The sequence below is a fragment of the Marmota flaviventris genome, chromosome X (assembly GCF_047511675.1).
Source record: "Marmota flaviventris isolate mMarFla1 chromosome X, mMarFla1.hap1, whole genome shotgun sequence".
In the NCBI taxonomy this organism is placed as follows: domain Eukaryota; kingdom Metazoa; phylum Chordata; class Mammalia; order Rodentia; family Sciuridae; genus Marmota; species Marmota flaviventris.
The window spans coordinates 59181418-59199243 of NC_092518.1; the positions used below are offsets into that span (position 1 = coordinate 59181418).

Below are 17826 nucleotides of genomic sequence, written 5' to 3' on the forward strand. Positions count from 1 at the left end.
CCTGGTACCATATTTTATATAACTTTAGAAATTATTTCTTCCTTCTGTGAATATAGATTACTGCCCATACTTCCCTGTTTTTCTTCTCTTCCAGTATTTGTTGATTATAATATAAATTTGATTTTTCTATTGATTACCTCTGTTACTTCAAATGATATACTTAAACCTTTATTTCTTACCCCATCAACTTTTGACTGTAGCTTTATAAGATGATTCTATTAGCATCTTTATGTTCCTTTACCTTCTTTTAGCCCTTGACTTTTGTCAACCATCCCTTTACTTTTCACTATTAGGGCTTAGTAACTTTTTGATTCTAGTCTGGAACCTTAATGAAATCTTCTTGATGGTTACCATTGGGCTCATTTTACAGTGGCAAATCCAGGATTTGATGCTGTTTCTTGGTTACTAGTCCAAAAACTTCAACATGTGTTATATTAGGTTAATATACCTGTTAATTTCTGGTGGCTAGGAGAGGTCAAGGATAATCTCCTTCTTTACCTTGTGCTCCTAATTTTTTGGTCTACTAGGCTTAGAATTATTTTTCCACCTAGCCTAGACTCTTTTTTGGTTTGTTCCTTCTCTATATCTCCCTCCTTTCAGGAGTCTCAATATATGGAAAAAACTTTAAAATATTTTTTAGTTGTACATGGACATAATCCCTTTATTTTATTTATTTCTATGTGGTGCTGAGGATCGAAGCCAGTGCCTCACACATGCTCAGCAGACGCTCTACCACTGAGCCACAAACCCAGCCCCCTATGGAGAATTTTTTAGTCTGCCCCCATGTGTACATTTTAGCTATTATTTGATTCGCAGAACCCTTCCTGCCACTGTCTCCTTTCTCACTACCATTCAACTTCCCCCACCCCCCAAGCCAAGAACAAGGAGGACAAACAAGGCTCAGTCTAGCTCTGTTCATAATGAGTCTTTCATTCAGCAGTGTGGAATGCTGGACTGTCCACTAGGGATGGCAGAATAAAAACTCAGTCATCCCCTCTAGACACATGACAGGGAGAGTATTTGTACCCTTTGATTCATATTTTTTGAGTCTTGTCAGAGTTGCCCACGGTATGATGTTTTCAGTTCTTTTTCAAGGATGCCCTTGCCAGAGAGGAACAACCACTGAATCGGGTCTTTGTATGGTTTCTGGTGGGACCAGGGCCAAATTGTCTGAGTCAGACATCTGAGTCTGCATTTAACCCACTTCTTGGAGTGTTGGAGCTGATGTGGAAGCTATGCTATAGTGTGTTCTTACCCAACAGATGGGAGGCAAGAGGGCACTGACAGAAGGACACAGGCTTGTCAGTCTTGTTTCTGTTTCTTTTCCACAAACAGAGATCATAGAAGGAACTTTTTGAAAAGAACCTGCTCTGGAGGTAGATGAGAGTGAAAAAAAAATATAAAAGGTGGAACGAGGCACAAACCTGGCAGTCGGATAGATGAAGCCAAAGGTGTTTGTCTTGGCCAGTTTTCCCAAAGTCCATTGCATGCTGTGGGATACAGGAGAAGGAAGCAGCAGCAAATGACCCCATTAACAGTTTCTAAGAACTTGAATTTCAGATTTTCCCATGTTTGGATGTCTGTGGATACTTCAGTGCATTCAAAGGGAAAGTCAAGTAGTCAATGTGACTGAGAGCTAAGCTCTATCATAGCAATCTTTGAATGATTTTCTTTTTTTTATTTTCCATTTTAGGCAGGTAATGTGCCAATGTTGTAACAAAGTTTAGAGGGAGGCATATCTCACACAATAGCGTGAATACCCAATCATCACACTTATGAACTGAAGGATCTCTTTGAATGATTTTCAAGTCAACAACAAACACTTTACAAGCTTTATAGTAATAATTGTTGTTGATTAGTACTTACTGTATGCTATCTTAGTTAAGTAGTATTATCCAAATCTCCAAAATGAGGGTGTCAAGACCCATAATGACCAAATAACTTGTTCAAAGACACATAGACACATAGTTATACTTATTAACAGAAGAAAGCTTCAAGCAGAATTTTAAAATTTATTTTACTTTTTAATTTTAATTAATTAATTTATTTTTAAAATATTTTTTGTGGATAGACACAATATCTTTATTTATTTATTTTTTATGTGGTGCTGAGGATCAAACCCAGTACCTCACACGAGCGAGGCAAATGCTATACAACTGAGCTATAACCCCAGCCCTTAATTTATTTTTTTATTCCTGAGACTGTGCTCTTTCAAATATACTGAATTCTGAACTCAGCTTTTTGGGACTGCTGTGGGAGGGTGAATAAAGGATTAAAAATAACTATTAACAATTAAGTGGGTGAATTTTGTGAATTAAGCGGGTGGATTCACCAACATTATGGTGAGTTTTCATTACTTTATAGAAATGAGAAAAAATGGAATAGAAGTTGTTTTATCCATCACATGGATGAATTTGGTAAACATATGGTTGTGGGAAAAAAAAAATCCCAAATGCTTACCTGCTGTAAGACTCAATTTCTATAAAGTTCAAAAATAGGCGAAACTAAGTGATGGTGTTAGAAAGAAGGAAAGTTGTTGCCCCAGATAGGGGTGCTACTGAAAAAAAAAATGGGACCAAAGGGGGCCTCTGAAAGTGCTGATTATAATTTCTATTTTGATCTGGGAGCTGATAATATGGGTGTTTTTAGATTAAAAAAACTCATTGAGATTTGTGTGGAGTATTTTTCAGAGCATGTAATTTTTTAAAAATTAAAAGAATATTAAAAACATCTTCTTGAAGCACATCTTCCACCACAAGTCTAGTATGTATGTATAAATAAAGAAGCAGTGGCTGAAGGAAACTTTGTGGGTTTATCTTCCTTGTTATCTTCCTGCAGGGCCTTTCTTCTCTGTTATGACTTTCCCTCCTTTTCACCTCATATGTGAATTTCCTTGAGCAATATGCAGTAATGCTTTACATAGGATAGTGGATCAGACTGCAGAATCTGGAGCAAGACTTACCTGTGTTTGCATCTTAGCTCTTCAGCCTACTAGTTGTTGGGTTTTAGGCATGTCACCTAACTTCTCTGGGCCTCGGTTTCCTTTTCTATAATATGGGATACATTGTAGTCCATGCTGAGTGTCCCTAATTGAAGAAACAGAAATCTGAAATGCTTAAAAATTAAAAAAAAAAAATTGAGCACTGTCCTAATTCCACAAATGGAAAATTCGACACTTGACCCCATGGACTCGGTTATAGTCATTATGCAGACATATGAGAAATATCATATAAAATTACCTTCAGTCTATGTGTATAAGGTGTATATGAATAATAAATCAATTTTATACTTAGACTTTGTTCCCATCCCCAAGATATCTTATTATGTATGTGCAAATTTTATTCCAAAATTGAGAATAATCAGCAATCCAAAATACTTCTGATAATAAGCCTCTCAGATAAGAGATTCTCAATCTGTAACAACCTTACAGTGTTGCTGTGAAGATTTAAACGACGTTAATATGCCTAAATGCTTAAAACTGTATCTCACACATAGTTAGCATTATAACAGTGTTAGCTGTTATTTCTTTTCATATTTATAAAAATGGACTGATTCTGTTTGTTTTGTATCTTTCCTTTCTGCACTCTTGTAGTTATGATGTTCATTTAAAAATATTTATTTTTTAGTTGTAGTTGGACACACTACCTTTATTTTATTTATTTATATGTGGTACTGAGGATCGAACACAGGGCCTCACATGTACTAGGTGAGCACTCTACCGCTAAGCCACAACCCCAGCCCATGATATTCATTTTTGTTCATATATTTATCATTTTATTTTTGCTGTTGTATAGTATTCCATCATGAGATTATATATACTATATGAAATAAGTACAGTTCAGAAAATCAAGGGTCAGATGTTTTCTGTCATATGAAGAAATTACAGAGAAAAGGGAATAAAATGGATCATACAAAAATAAAAAGAACAATAGTGTAGAGGAAGGGGATCAAGAGAGAAGGAAGAGGAGAGGGCAAGGGGAGATACTAGGGAATGAAATAGACCTTGATTTCTTTAACCTTGATTCTGTTGATTGATGAGTTGGTTGCTTCCAATTTTTACAATAGGACAAACGTTACTCTTGTGAAAGTGTTTCCCATGTATTCTTATGCATGTTTGAAAGTTTTTCAGGGTATATTCCCAGAAAAGGAAATTCTGTGTTATAGGATCTATGCATCTTTACTAGATTTATTGCCAAATTGATCTTTAAATTGGTTGTACCAATTTATATCATCACTCATCACCAGCAGTTTAAAATAATTATTTTTGTGCTTGACATCTGAGGACAATATATGCTAATTCAGAAAGACCAAGAAAGTTTGGTTCAGTAAATGTTTACTGTATCTCTGTAGATGGAAGAAAGCAAGGTGCACGTGGATGACTGATGTGGTCATATTATTGATAAGATCCTTTTACAGGGTAATTTTCCCCTGAAAAATAGAAAAGTGGTCACATTTAACCTGAAGAATGAAGAGTTAAAAGGAAATATCATCCTGATTGTCAGTGATAAAGAATGGACTGTGAACTAGGGAAGGATCACATCTGTTTTCCATTTCCTTTGACGTCCTTCAGTAATGCAGAAAAAAATTGCATCAGAGAACAGACACACCAAATTTTTTTTTTTTGTCTCTTCTGCAACCAAAGTTAGACTTTTATCTTTCCCTTCTCCTTACCCAGTGTGCTTTCCACTAGAACTGTTTGAAAGCATTTTTGTAATTACATGGGTGATCTTCCTCAAATGAGTTGTGTCCATGTGAGCTTGTAAATATTTCTCATATCAGCTGGCTTCAAAGTCACCTCTGAAGTACTAAGAGAGCCAGGGAATCAAGAGCACAACCCTTTGAATTGGATTGTAATTTTAGGATTCCCTGTTTGAGTAAAAGTTCAAAATGTTCTATATATGACTTGGCTACTAGAGTAGGTTCTATCCACATGTGGGTACTGCACACTTAAAAAATTTCTAATGTGACCAAGGAACTAAATTTGAAATTTTATTTAATTTTTATAAAGTTAAATCATTGCCTGTGGCTGTTGCCTCTTGTCTAGGTCTAATAAGTATTATAAAATATTTTGTAGATAGAGCATTGATGGGGAACTCACATTTATTCAATGCTAACTATGCATCAGGACCTATATTGTCAAGGCCTATATAATGCCTGTGAAAAAGATAGTATATTTTACAGATGAGCAAAGCAGGGATCAGAGAGGAGAAGAATTTACCCAAAGTCACACAGGCTGCAAAACACCCAAGCCAGGATTTAAATCCAGGACTGTTTTGTTTCTTTTTTGATACTGCAGATAATACCCAGGAGTGCTTTACTACTGAGCCATATCCCAGCCCTTTTAATTTTTTATTTTGAGACAAGGTCTCACTAAGTTGCTTAGGGCCTTGCTAAGTTATGGAGATGGGTTTGAAATTGTGATCCTCCCGCCTCAGCCTCCCAAGCCAATGGGATTATAGGCATGCGCCACCATGCTGGCGAGGACCCTCTGATTTCTTCAGTTTCAAAGACCATATTGTATCCTGAATAGTGTGGTATAATTTTTACATTTAGCACAAGATACCTTTAATGTTACTGGCTCCAGCTATACATGAGAAAAATTTTAAATTACCTAACAGATAATTACAAATTTTTACTGTTAATTTCATTAACAAAGGGTTTGTGGAGCTTCAGTATATTAAGATCCCAAGGACTTTGACAGTGACTTTGTCTAGTAGTATGTTCAGGAAGAGTAGTAAGTGACTGGGAACAAAGTGATAGAGTGAGTAAATAAGGCTTTTTGTTAGCTCACATCCCAAACTCATTCCTAACAATGTATTAGATAATATATTAGGAAAAAGAACTAACAGAATGTATATAAGGATGGTCCTTGAAGCATTATGGCTCAACTTATGATTTTTCAGCTTTATGATAGTGCGAAAGCAATGGGCATTCAATAGAAAACATATTTCAAATTTTGAATTTTGACCTTTTCCCATGAGGAGAAGCAATCAATATTCTACCCTGTATTGTGCTGCTAAACTTTAATGGGCAGTGGGAAAGGTGTAGTAAATGCATCTTGACAATATTTTCAACCAATGATGGGTTTACAAGGACATAAGCCCATCAGAAGTCTAGAAGTATCTATCTATCTATCTATCTATTTGTCTATCTATTGATTTTAGGAATCAGTCATGTGATTGTGGGGGTGGGCAAGTCCAAATTTGTAGGGCACGCTGGAGATTCATGGAAGAATTGATGTTGCAGCTCAGATATGAAGGCATTCCTTCTTCTTCAGGTCACTTTAGCCTTTTTTTCTCCTAAAACCTTTGACTACTGGGGTGAGGGCCACATACTTTCTGAATGGTAATCTGCTTTACTTGTATTTATTCAAATGTTAATCTCATCTAAATATCACCTTCACAGCAATCCCAGACTAGTATATTATGAAATATCTGGATACTGTGGACTAGCCAAGTTGAAAATAAAATTAGCTATCAAACACCAAAAGGTTCAGTCACTGGTCTCTAGGTCTTATCTCTGCAATTCTCTTAGACTTTGCCTAAGGTCCTAAGATGGCTGTCACAGATCAACATATCACATTGTCACACATTAGCAGCCCAGACAGGATGTAAGGAAAAGGGCTTATTTCAGAAATCCATTTTTTTTTCTTTTATCCAGAAAGGAAAATATCTTCCCAAAGCTGCCAGCAGACTTTCCTTGATACCTCATTGGCAACAGCTGAGTTGTGGGTCAACTCTTAAGTCAATAATTGGCAAAGACAAATGAATGAGAATACTCAGACTTAGGATACTTGGCTCAAGAGAGAGACACACTTACCTTGAGAACATTGCTTGCCTGCCCAGTATGTGAAGAAATAGGAAGAAGAAGGATGGCTGTTAAGTTGGCTATGAACAGTGACTGTCATCATGGCCTTTTGAGAATGGAGATATTGGACTCTAACCAGCATCCCTTGGAATATTCTCAAAGGGCGTGAAAGAGAAAAAATCTGGTTTTCTGTCTTGAGTACTTTACTATAGTAATCACAGAGGAGCTTTTCCCATATCCTGTTTTCCAAAGAGATATTACATTGAAGACTTGGTGAAGGGCTGTGGCTCCTTGCAAGGTCCAACAGGAAGTTAGTGCCAGAATTAGGAATAGACACTACTTTCTTCTGACTCCTTCCTTTGCATTGTTTGGATCACATTTCATCTTGCAGCAGATCTTAAGCACTTTAAGAACTTATATGGAAATGCTTGCTACCTATATAATATAGACCTATTGTATTTTTCTAATTTAAATTATTATTATCCAATTTATATTGTAGTTTACATTTAGCACAAGATACCTTTAATGTTATGATTTGAAACTCATTTTTAGATGAGGGAACTGAACCCTAAAATATAAAATGACCAAAGGGCGCCATTTTTTAGTGAGGGAAAATGAGGCCTAAACCCAAATCACCTGACTCCTACTCAGATAATCACACCTTTCTTCAAAGATATTCCATAATTGTAATATTTTAGACATAGCTCTTTTTTTCTATTTATACACTAATAACCTAAAATCTTGATCCCCAACACCTTAAACAAAATAAACCCAAAATACTTTGTAATCTTATGAGCAGACTTAAAACTTTGAATAGTGGTATAGTACTGAGAATATCTATTTTCCAGGCTGAAAGGCATGCCTTTGAATACTCTTTTCTGAATTAATATTTTTTTTCAGATGGAATTGGATGTACTTCTTCAGTTTCCTTAGCTGAAGAAGAGAACAGGAGTGACTACGAAGTTTATTATAAAGTTCTATGAATAATATAAGCCAAGACTAGAACCTAATGAGGTCTCCAGATTGCCATTCCAAAAGCCAAGGGATATAGTTCTAAATTAACAGATTTCTAAGCCAATAGTTATCCAGACAACTTTGTTCATAGAACGTTCTATTTACTTGCCTGTGTTTAACCAAATAATTTATTTGAGAGTTTTGTCTTATTACTGGCACTATGTTGTCAGGCACAATACTCCTGGAGGAGGTCCATCTTCCAAAGCCAGTCTTCTGCTGAAAAAACTCCCTAGGGTAGCATGTCCAGAGCTAATTTTTGCTTATTTATTTGTATAGCTTAGTGTGTTTGAGAAAAAATACTCATAGCTGCTTCTTACATTCTTTGACGCTTAGAAGAGTTTGCATTATCAGACAATAAGGGAAAATAGTCTTAAACCCCATCCAGAAATTTGTTTATTTATTTTGACATGCTGAGGATTGAACCCAGGGCTTTACTCATGCTAAACATGTGCTCTTAGTGCTACTGAGTTACACCCCGGCTGCACCTACCAGAATTTTATAGCCAAACGGAAATGTTTCAGTATGATGTTTAAAAACATTTTCTTTATTTCCTTGAGTATGTCAAGGATGGTTGTCATCAGTATCATCACTGTCCCTATCAAGCATTCAATATATGTTAAGTAGGGCTGGGGATGTAGCTCTGTGGTAGAGTGCTTGCCTAGCATGGGAGAGGCCATGGGTTCTCTGTCCCTAGAATCACAAAGCCAAAAAGCAAGTAATATGTGTTAAAGATTTATCATACATTATATCTTTTGTCTCTTGCAACAATCCTGATGTATATCACAATTTAATTTGGACTACAATCTTTAGTCCTTTAAGAAATTTATCATGCTGAGCATGGGGGTGCACTCCTGTAATCCCACCAGTGTGGGAGGCTGAGGCAAGAGGATCACAAGTATGAAGCCAGCCTAAGCCACTTAGTGAGGCCGTAAGCAACTTAGTGAGATCCTGTGTCAAAATAAAAATGGGCTGAGGATATGGCTTAGTGGTTGAGTACCCTTGGGTTCAATCCTGGTACAAAAAACAGAAAAGAAAAAAATAAATTTATCATGGCCATAAAATACTTTTCTGAGAGCCCCAGAAAAGCTTCCCATGTGCCATCTATTAAAAGAATAATAACAGCAAATCAATTTAAACCTCAGTGGCAATAAGCATTTATTTGTAGCTCATATATCTGTGCATTGGCTGTAATGACTATTTACCAGAGTTAGATTTGATAGAGCTTGGCTCAGGTCCTGAGTTCCTTCTAGGTCTGTCCATGTGTCTATTTTTCAAGGACCGGGAACTCCCCAAAGCATGTTGTTCTCACAATGATGGCAGCAATGTATGATGGGTAAGCAGAGACATGCCAGGTCCTTTAAACTAGACTCATAGCTGGCACATTGTCTCTTCCTCACAAATTCAATTCACCAAAACAAGTGATATGGCCAGGCCCGATGTCAGTAAGGAAGTGAAATAATTTTTTCTTCTAGCGTGGAACCTGCCGTGTCACCTGACAAAAATACATGGATGGCGGTAGGATTTAGGAACAATAATTAAATCCACCATTCTTTGGCTGAAGGTCAGTGGTGATGACGAGTCAGAATCAGAGATCCAGAAACAATGTTTTGATGGAGACTAACAGGCTTAGTGGGAAGAGGGTTGGGGTCAGGAGCTCTGGATTTGAGTCCTCACCCTGATAGTTTTTTGATAGACCTTGAGCAAAACTCATTTTTCCTCACAATAGTTCAACATTAAGGGTCTACATAATTTCTTCATTTAGTATTTTCATTTTCTAGAAAAAACAATACTAGATTAGAAGGGATGAACTGATTAACCTAAGTTCAAATAGCTAGGTGGAAACATAGCCAAGACTAGAACCTAGTGTACTATTTTAATTCCTAAGTCTTCCTCACTACAGAAGAAAAGGTAATAATTGGGGGTGGAATGGGAAGAGGTTTCATCTCTCCTCCTTTCCTCATGAAATTAAGGCTGTATTTCTGTGATTGAAATTCCTTCATTGCCATGTTCATCTGTTTTCTATTTCTTCCTAGGACTGAACAAGGGGAGGAAGGGCAAAATCATCATAGCAAAATTCAAAGTTCAAGTTGTGGAATTATTTCCTGCATGTAATACTATTTAAATGTTTTATATTTGTAGGGAAAATTGGTAGCATTACTGTCCCCAGAGATCTGAGATGCATTTGTTGTTATGTGATATTTTAAGTGTAGTTATTTCTGGAAGCAGCGTAGTGGGCTAGATATGGTTCCCAGCCCCTCTTGAGTTTATGGCATATGTATATATATTTGCTTATTTGTCAAATGTTCATACAGTACACATTTGATGACAGGTATTCTTCTGAATACAGATGTTAATTGATTTAATCCTCAAAACTAATTTATGAGATAGGGACTCATTTGTTTTATAGATCAAAGTGAAGACATAAACAAACAAACAAAAACACAAAGAAGAGCGACAGCAAAACTCTAAAGCATGGGAAGGCTAAATAACTTTGCAACAGTCATGCACTAGAAAGGAACAGAACTAGTCCTTGAACCCAGGTAGTCTGGCTCCAGAGTTTATGCCTTTCAACATTGGACTACGTAGTCGTATTGTCAGTATCATAGCAAATAGACTTCAAAACTGAACTGACTGACTCTGCTACTTGCTAGTAATGGGACATGAAATGAATTATTTCACATCTCTGAGTCTCATTTTCAAGTGTCAAATATGGCTAAACAATTATACTTATCTCACACAGTTTGAAGGGTTAAATGAGATAGGGTATAAAATACACTTGGCACTGAAACATTGGTTCCATTTCTGTGAACTGCTTCTATAAATTTTTCAAATAATCTTTATGCATATTCCATTTAACTTGTAGACTACAATTTAAACCTTATAGGTTTTATAAACCTTAGGTCAATTGATTTATCAATATGATTTATTCTTTAGCAGTCTGCAAGACCATTTAGTATTGCCTCGTCTGTCTGGCGGGAGGAAAAGAACAATGAGGCTATTTCCCTCAGGGCACATAATAAGAGCCAGTTATCCCATGTGTCTTGATTGTCTGGGAAGTTGCTGAACTGTGTCAGCTATTTTTTCCCTACATTTGTCCTTACCTTAAAATAGAATGGAGGGCCTGGGTATGTAGTCAGTGGTAGAGCACCTGCTTGGCATGTATGAGGCCCTAGATTTCATCCCCAGTACTGCAAAAAAGTTAAAAGAAAGTACTGAATTTGAATTTTTGTGCATGGAATTGAGGGTGAATCTTATATGATAGTTCAGAGTTTTCTACTATGTTCATCATTTCTTCTCTTTACCCTCTAGTAGAAAGTTAGTAAATGTTGGTTGGAGTGCCCTTGTGAAGAAGTACCCTAGTGTTTTGCTATACACTGAAGTCCATACCCTGCTCATAGAAGCATCACCCTCTGTACAAAGAGTGACACACTGCCTACACAAGACTCTGCCTATGTTGTATGATGGGATCACCAGGGACTGGTGCAAGTGGGTGGAGGAGGTTATATAAGCTTACATCCTCTTCCAAGTGGGAGGAGGAGAGAGAAAACAGCTGTCAGCTTCACAGCTGGTCTTTTCAGCCCAAGTGATCCCAGCTTCTTTGGCCAGAGAAAGAGCCTCCTCAGTACATAGAAGGGAGATTTGCTAAACTGGAACCAATGTCTTAAACCGTTGGCAACTTTTGTTAACTTCCTCTAGCCAGGACAGAAGTTTGTTGGCTCTGGTTGCCTGGACATGGTGTTCTCTGGGCATTTTGTGTGGTCCTCAAGTAACCACCACCTAGTTGCTCATCTGTACAAGATTCTCATGGTAGAATTGTGCAAAGCTTATTAATATTCAGACTTTTGGTTTGTTCTTACCTCATTGTCTACTTCAGTACATTAAATGAAAAGAAAAAAGACTGAAAAGAAAGAAAAGAAAGAAATCCTTTAAAAGCAGATTACAAGAAACAACAATCTCCATTGTCACTTTGTTCTTCATTTATTCCAGCTCTGTTTGTGAAGGACATTGCTGCTGCATTAGTTAACTTCAGAATTTCTCTTTACACCTAAAAGTAATATTGGCCTTTTGGGATATCTTGTCCTTAATCTGGACTATAGGGGTCTTGAAGGCTAGTTCCAGTGCCCTTTCATCTGGACTTACTTCAGAGGAAAAATATTTAGCACAGATAAAATAATCTGTATGACTGAGATGATGAGTTTAGGCTTAAGATGCAAAACTACTGAATAAAAGAATTGTAGTTGAATATACCCTTAATGCCTTGATGAATTATTCTAATGTTTTTTTCTATAGCAATTCTAGTGCAAATAAATAGTATTAATGTGTACTCACATAAAAAATGATGCAGTGATAGTATTTCTAGTTATTGAACATGCTAAATTACTAACATGTTAATATGATAATATAATTATTATATTATATCCCTCCTTCCCTTCCTTTCCTGAAATTTATCAATTCCTTTCTTGCCTCATATTTTCTTTCATTCTCACATTCTTTCTGTCTCCATCTGTCTCCATCATTCAACATATACATATTTATATATGGGGTTACAGAGATAAACATGGCATGATTCCTGCTCTCAAAGAACTCAGTATAGACAAGCAAATCGACAATGACAGTCCATTGAGGTTGATGCTAAGATATCATTATGCATAAATATTGAAGTAGCAGAGGGGACATAGAAAAGACTCTATTAAACTGTAGGCATGGGATATTAAAGAATGAATTGGAGTTAGGTAGACAAGTAGAGAAGGCTGGGCTGGGTGTGGTGGCACATACCTGTAATCCCAACGACTCAGGAGGCTGAGGCAAGAGGATTGCAGGTTTGAGGCCAGTCTTGGGAACTTAGTGAGGCCCTGAGCAACTTAGCAAAATCCTGTCTCAAAATAGAAAATGAAGGGGGTAGGGGAATGTGCATCACTGGTTGAGTGCCCCTGGGTTCAGTCCCTGGTGGAAAAAAAAAAGATAGAAGGCTATTAAAATACCTATCATCTTTGTAAAAGATTTTATATATCTTTTCAAGTTATGTTAACTTAGTATTGTGGTCAATACTGAAGGCATTTAAGCAGGGACAGGCATGTGATTTATAGATTTCTCCATCTCTTACTGTCTGTATGACCTTGAGTAATCCATTTAACTTCTCTGAGGTTTAGTCTCCTCATTTGTAAAACAATAATATTCATGTTTATTACAAGGCATGGGACCAAATGCCCAGACTCTGTGTGTTATATTAGAGCTACCCAGAAAACATTAGATTCTTTTTCTTTTGTTGTCATCTTTGATTTTTCTGTACTACATGGTAGTAATGTATCAAGTGAATTGTGAGCATTTATTATGATAGATTATAGGGTTAGAGTTGAATAAAACACTGCTAATGGCTTCAAGGAGGTCAAAGGTATGTAACTATAATAACCACAGAAACCTGATTTCTTGTCTCCTTCATGCCATTAGTTAGGCATCAATATCATTTTCTAGCCCTCTACAAAAATCCTCTCCATCCCTGCCTATATTTGCTTTCTCCTCCCCCCATCTCAGATAATGTCCTGGCCCTTCTCCTATCCATGGGTGATTTCTTCACTTGGGTTTTTTTTTATCCCTTCCCCTTCACTTATCTTTTTCTCTGTATTGGAAAGCAATTACATCCCTCCTGTATTAAAGACAGAGCCTCATGCTTTCCCCAAAGGCCAGGAGAGACCACACTATAACAATTGTGGCCCAACTGGTGATAGTCAAAAAATTGTAGCAAAAGGAATTCAGAGTGAACATTACTTAGAAATGGAGGTCAGTGGCTTCAGGTAGTCTGTTAACCAGGAGAGAGGTGCCTAGGTCAGTAGTTGAGAGGGAGAGAATTGTGGGAAAGATCAAGGTTGTCTAGAACCAAATTGGATATAGGTGTAGTGGACCTGATTACCAGTGGAGGGCCCGAGGCACAGGAAGTTTGTGACTCATCTGAAATATAAAGTGAAGAACTAGGTATTATGAACCAGGTAGAAATTCTGATATCTCAAATGGAATACAAAAGCAAAGTCATGAAAGTGGCTATGAGTACAGAACTCTCAATCCATTTTCTCTCCTGGTAAGTCTGTTTTCAACGACTGGAGCCATCCCAGCCCTTGATATGGAGGCATATCAAGTTGCCTCCATTCCTGGGAGGAGAAGGAACTAGATAGCTAATATGTGTAATATTAATAAGGAACTTTTGGAGAAAGGACATTCTAATTAGAGGAAATCACAAAGGCATAAGTACAGTATGAAACAGTGTGAAGTTGGGCATGTTGGCACTTTTAAAAGGTCAAAAAACTAGTAATTGATAGAATCAAGTTTTGAGTTTGGGTCTGTCTCATCCTGAGCTTGTGAATTATTTTATTGTTATGAAATATATGAAGTTAATCTTTTAAATAATTTTTAAATTTAAAATTCAGTGATATGGTCTGTATTCAGAATGATGTGTTACCATCACCAGTGCATATTTCCAAAATCCTTTTTCTTATGCCAAGTAGAAATTCTGTGTCCTTTTAACAGTAATATCCCATTCTGATCTCCCTGTAGACCCTAGGAAATTCTGATTTAATTTCTATCTTTATGAATTTTCTTATATTTTTCAAATGTATTAGCATATAGCTATTTATTTATTTATTTATTTTTTATTTTTAATTTTTTATTGTGGGTTGTTCAAAACATTACAAATTTCTTGACATATCATATTCCACACTTTGATTCAAGTGGGTTATGAACTCCCACCTTCACCCCATACACAGATTGCAGAATCACATCAGTTACACATCCATTGATTTACATATTGCCATACTAGTGTCTGTTGTGCTCCGCTGCCTTTCCCATCCTCCACCCTCCCCCCTCCCCACCTCTCCCCTCCCCTCCCCTCCTCTCTCTCTACCCCCTCCACTGTATAACCCTGAGGGTCTCCTTCCATTACCATGCAATTTCCCTTCTCTCTCCCTTTCCCTCCCACCTCTCATGCCTGTTAAATGTTAATCTTCTTCTCCTGCTCTTCGTCCCTACTCTGATCTTAGTTACTCTCCTTATATCAAAGAAGACATTTGGCATTTGTTTTTTAGGGATTGGCTAGCTTCACTTAGCATAATCTGCTCTAATGCCATCCATTTCCCTGTAAATTCTATGATTTTGTCATTTTTTAATGCAGAGTAATACTCCATTGTGTATAAATGCCACATTTTTTTTTATCCATTCGTCTATTGAAGGGCATCTAGGTTGGTTCCACAGTCTTGCTATTGTGAACTGTGCTGCTATGAACATCGATGTAGCAGTGTCCCTGTAGCATGCTCTTTTTAGGTCTTTAGGGAATAGACCAAGAAGGGGAATAGCTGGGTCAAATGGTGGCTCCATTCCCAGCTTTCCAAGAAATCTCCATACTGCTTTCCAAATTGGCTGCACCAATCTGCAGTCCCACCAGCAATGTACAAGTGTACCCTTTTCCCCACATCCTCGCCAGCACTTATTGTTGTTTGACTTCATAATGGCTGCCAATCTTACTGGAGTGAGATGGTATCTTAGGGTGGTTTTGATTTGCATTTCTCTGACAGCTAGAGATGGTGAGCATTTTTTCATGTACTTGTTGATTGACTGTATGTCCTCCTCTGAGAAGTGTCTGTTCAGGTCCTTGGCCCATTTGTTGATTGGGTTGTTTGTTCTCTTATTGTCTAATTTTTTGAGTTCTTTGTATACTCTGGATATTAGGGCTCTATCTGAAGTGTGAGGAGTAAAGATTTGTTCCCAGGATGTAGGCTCCCTATTTACCTCTCTTATTGTTTCTTTTGCTGAGAAAAAACTTTTTAATTTGAGTAAGTCCCAGTTGTTGATTCTAGTTATTAACTTTTGTGCTATGGGTGTCCTATTGAGGAATTTGGAGCCCGACCCCACCGACTGTAGATCGTAGCCAACTTTTTCTTCTATCAGACGGGGCGTCTCTGATTTGATATCAAGCTCCTTGATCCATTTTGAATTCACTTTTGTGCATGGCGAGAGAAAGGGATTCAGTTTCATTTTGTTGCATATGGATTTCCAGTTTTCCCAGCACCATTTGTTGAAGATGCTATCCTTCCTCCATTGCATGCTTTTAGCCCCTTTATCAAATATAAGATAGTTGTAGTTTTGTGGATTGGTTTCTGTGTCCTCTATTCTGTACCATTGGTCCACCTGCCTGTTTTGGTACCAGTACCATGCTGTTTTTGTTACTATTGCTCTGTAGTATAGTTTGAAGTCTGGTATCGCTATACCGCCTGATTCACACTTCCTGCTTAGCATTGTTTTTGCTATTCTGGGTCTTTTATTTTTCCATATGAATTTCATGATTGCTTTCTCTATTTCTACAAGAAATGCCATTGGGATTTTGATTGGCATTGCATTAAACCTATAGAGAACTTTTGGTAATATCGCCATTTTGATGATGTTAGTTCTGCCTATCCATGAACAGGGTATATTTTTCCATCTTCTAAGATCTTCTTCTATTTCTCTCTTTAGGGTTCTGTAGTTTTCATTGTATAAGTCTTTCACCTCTTTTGTTAGGTTGATTCCCAAGTATTTTATTTTTTTTGAAGATATTGTGAATGGAGTGGTTGTCCTCATTTCCATTTCAGAGGATTTGTCGCTGATATACAGGAATGCCTTTGATTTATGCGTGTTGATTTTATATCCTGCCACTTTGCTGAATTCATTTATTAGCTCTAATAGTTTCTTTGTAGAGCCTTTTGGGTCTGCTAGGTATAGAATCATATCATCTGCAAATAGTGATAATTTAAGTTCTTCTTTTCCTATTTTTATGCCTTTAATTTCTTTCGTCTGTCTAATTGCTCTGGCCAGTGTTTCAAGAACTATGTTGAACAGAAGTGGAGAGAGAGGGCATCCCTGTCTTGTTCCAGATTTTAGAGGGAATGCCTTCAGTTTTTCTCCATTCAGAATGATGCTAGCCTGAGGCTTAGCATAGATTGCTTTTACAATATTGAGGTATGTTCCTGTTATCCCTAGTTTTTCTAGAGTTTTGAACATAAAGGGATGCTGTACTTTGTCGAATGCTTTTTCTGCATCTATCGAGATGATCATATATGGTTCTTATTTTTAAGTCTATTGATGTGGTGAATAACATTTATTGATTTCCGTATATTGAACCAGACTTGCATCCCAGGGATGAATCCTACTTGATCATGGTGCACAATTTTTTTGATATGTTTTTGTATCCGATTCGCCAGAATTTTATTGAGGATTTTTGCATCTAGGTTCATTAGAGATATTGGTCTGTAGTTTTCTTTCTTTGAAGTGTCTTTGTCTGGTTTAGGTATCAGGGTGATGTTGGCCTCATAGAATGAATTTGGAAGTTCTCCCTCCTTTTCTATTTCCTGAAGTAGCTTGAAAAGTATTGGTATTAGTTCTTCTTTAAAGGTTTTGTAAAATTCTGCTGTATACCCATCCGGTCCTGGGCTTTTCTTAGTTGGTAGTCTTTTTATGGTTTCTTCTATTTCCTCAATAGATATTGGTCTGTTTAGGTTGTCTATGTCCTCCTGACTCAATCTGGGCAGATCATATGACTTAAGAAATTTATCTATGCCTTCACTATCTTCTAATTTATTGGAGTATAAGGATTCAAAATAGTTTTTGATTATCTTCTGTATTTCTGAAGTGTCTGTTGTGATATTGCATTTTTCATCCCGTATGCTAGTAATTTGAGTTCTCTCTCTTCTTCTCTTCGCTAGCATGGCTAAGGGTCTGTCAATTTTGTTTATTTTTTCAAAGAACCAACTTTTAGTTTTGTCAATTTTTTCAATTGTTTCTTTTGTTTCGATTTCATTAATTTCAGCTCTGATTTTAATAATTTCTTGCCTTCTACTTCTTTTGCTGTTGTTTTGCTCTTCTTTTTCAAGGATTTTGAGATGAAGTATGAGATCATTTATTTGTTCGTTTTTTCTTTTTTTAAGGAATGAACTCCAAGCAATGAATTTTCCTCTTAGAACTGCTTTCAATGTGTCCCATAGATTC

The 17826-nt window shown here is 36.9% G+C and overlaps 1 protein-coding gene and 1 non-coding gene across 3 annotated transcripts in view; one reads left to right on the top strand and one right to left on the bottom strand.

Moving 5' to 3' along the window:
- Nucleotides 1-17826, top strand: part of Ophn1 (oligophrenin 1) — a 379198-nt gene that overhangs the window by 154094 nt on the left and 207278 nt on the right. The gene's annotated exons all lie outside the window — the stretch shown is intronic.
- Nucleotides 1688-1789, bottom strand: LOC114093167 (small nucleolar RNA U13). Its single transcript, XR_003582869.1, has one exon. It is a non-coding gene; the product is annotated as a small nucleolar RNA U13 (small nucleolar RNA).